The 2,500-nt window shown below is 53.9% G+C and overlaps 1 pseudogene across 1 annotated transcript in view; it reads right to left on the reverse strand.

Moving 5' to 3' along the window:
• LOC308175076 (transducin-like enhancer protein 4) overlaps positions 1-2,500 on the reverse strand; it is a 39,404-nt pseudogene that overhangs the window by 15,127 nt on the left and 21,777 nt on the right. Inside the window, exons 5-6 of the transcript in view lie at positions 1,229-1,406; positions 38-54 (exon numbers count right to left, since the gene is read on the reverse strand). The product of the transcript in view is annotated as a transducin-like enhancer protein 4 (transcript). The remainder of the gene's footprint in view (positions 1-37; positions 55-1,228; positions 1,407-2,500) is intronic.

Raw genomic sequence — 2,500 nt, forward strand, 5'->3', positions numbered from 1 at the left:
CACACACACACACACACACACACACATTGTTACTTACCCTGCTGGGTGCTCCCTCTGGGACGGAACAGAGAGAGGGGAGGAGGGGGGGAGAGGGGAGGAGGAGGGGGTGGAGAGAGGGGAGAGGGTGTGTGTGGAGAGAAGGGAGGAGAGAGGGGGGGGGGGTGGGGTTGGGGTGGAGAGAGGGGAGGAGGGGTGGAGAGAAGAAAGGAGGGGAGGGGGGGGTGGAGAGAGGGGAGGACAGGGGGGATTGACGTCAGTATAGATAATAATAACAACAGTCCCACAGCAAGCCAAGGTCAACCTGAAAAATCGCAATAGCGCAATAAAAACACAAGCGTTGTATTGTGCATGTTCCCAATCTGCAGCAGGCTAACCTCCCCGTCTCCACTCCAACAAGACAAAGCTCTCTGTCTTCCCCTCTTCTCCTGTTTATTCCACACTCATCCGTCTACTCTCTCTCTGTCTGTCTGTCTCTCTGTGTTTCACTCTCTATCTCTCTCCCTCTGTTTATATATCTATCTCTCTGTCTGTCTGTCTGTCTGTCTCTCTGTCGCACACTCTCTCTCTCACTCTCTCTGTCTCCCTCTCACTCTCTCTGTCTCAATCTCTCTGTCTCCCTCTCTCTGTGTCTCCCTCTTTCTGTCTCACTCTCTCTCTCTGTCTCCCTCTCTCTGTCTGCACTCTCATTCTTTCTCTCTCTCTCTCTCTCTCTCTCTCTCTCTCTCTCTCTCTCTCTCTCTCTCCCTCTCTCCCTCTCTCCCTCTCCCTCTCCCTCTCCATCTGTCTCCAGAAGGGAACTACTCATGAGTGTAACAGCGTGTACTGTACTAGACTCTCTCACTCTAAGCTCACATGGCCAGAAATTGCACCACGAGGCCTGCAGGCAAAGTCATGGCATTTGTAAATGACTGTATATTTAACGAGCGCCATTCTTCCATTGTTTTAACATTTCTCTCTCCTGAGTCTAGGCAGAGGGCAAGGGGAAAGGCATACTTTCGCTCCCCTCCGGCCCGGCCAAATCCCATGCATAAATCAGATGAAACGGGCCGAATTGGCGGGAGAGATAATCAACCAAAGTCTTTGATGTAAGATCAATGAAAAAATTGTGTTTCTTTGATTGTAATCTGAAGCGAACACATGTTAGCCATTAAAGACTCGTCAGGAGGATGAATTGTCGTCATCGTTATCGTCATCACCATCATCATCAGGCGGTGGGGGGCGTCCTCACCTCTGAGGTGGTCTGACTCCAGGTGGTTGCGGTCGTCCTTGGAGGCGAGGTGGGCCGAGACCCCCAGAGCTCCGGTGAGGGCCAGCAGCCCCGAGCCCCCCCCCAGAGACAGGCCTGAGGGGTGGGGGGTCAGAGGGATGCCTGGGGTGTGGTGAGACAGGTGCTGGAGCTGCTGCTGCTGTACCAGAGGGGGGAGACAGGGGGGGGGGGGGAGAGAGATGGAGAGAGATGGAGAGAGATGGATAGAGGGGGGGGGAGAGAGAGAGAGAGAGGAGTGAGATGGAGAGAAATGGAGAGAGGACAGAGAGACGGATGGGGGGGGTGAGAGAGAGGAGAGAGATGGAGAGAGGACAGAGGGACGGATAGAGAGGGGGGGGGAGGGGTGAGAGGGGAGAGATGGAGAGAGGACAGAGGGATGGATAGAGAGGGGGGGGTGGGTGAGAGGGGAGAGAAAGAGTCAGAGACAATGACAGAGGAACGGGGGGAGTAGGAGGGAAAGGGCAAGAAAAAAAGAGAAAGAAAGACAGAGGACAAGGAGTCAGGGAGGGAAGGAGAGATGGAAAGACAGAGGGTGAGAGGAAGACACAGAAAAAAAAGAGAGAGGAATAGAGAGAGAGAGAGAGAGAGAGAGAGAGAGAGAGAGAGAGAGAGAGAGAGAGAGAGAGAGAGAGAGAGAGAGAGAGAGAGAGAGGGGCAGAGGCAGATAAAGAAAGGCTATTTTCCTGGGGATTGTGTTCCAGTGTGCTGGGGTGTGTTGGTGGTCTTTGTGTGGGGATGTGTGTGTGTGGTGTGTGTGTGGTGGTGTGTGTGCGGTGGTCTGTGTGTGGTGGTGGTGTGTGTGTGGGGATGTGTGTGTGGTGGTGTGTTGTGTGGTGGTGGTGTGTGGGGATGTGTGTGTGTGGTGGTGTGTGTGTGGTGTGTGTGTGTGGTGGTGTGTGTGTGTTGTGTGTGTGTGTGGTGGTGTGTGTGCGGGGGTGTGTGTGTGGTGTGTCTGGGTGGTGCAGCAGGGTGGAGGGGCTTCCCAGGTCTGAGGCCTGATTACATTACTCTGTACTTTACTGCCTATTGTTCCTCCTGGCACCACACACACTGCCGAGGTGTGCATGTCCCTGCCTGTGTGTGTGTGTGTGTGTGTGTATATGTGTGTGTGTGTATATGTGTGTGTGAGAGCGTGTGTGTGTGTGTGTGTGTGTGTGTGTGTGTGTGTGTGTGTGTGTGTGTGTGTGTGAGAGAGCGTGTGTGCATGTGTGTGTGTGTGTGTGTGTGTGTATG

The sequence above is a fragment of the Nansenia antarctica genome, assembly GCF_963989245.1.
Source record: "Nansenia antarctica genome assembly, contig: SCAFFOLD_378, whole genome shotgun sequence".
Taxonomy (NCBI): Eukaryota; Metazoa; Chordata; class Actinopteri; order Argentiniformes; family Microstomatidae; genus Nansenia; species Nansenia antarctica.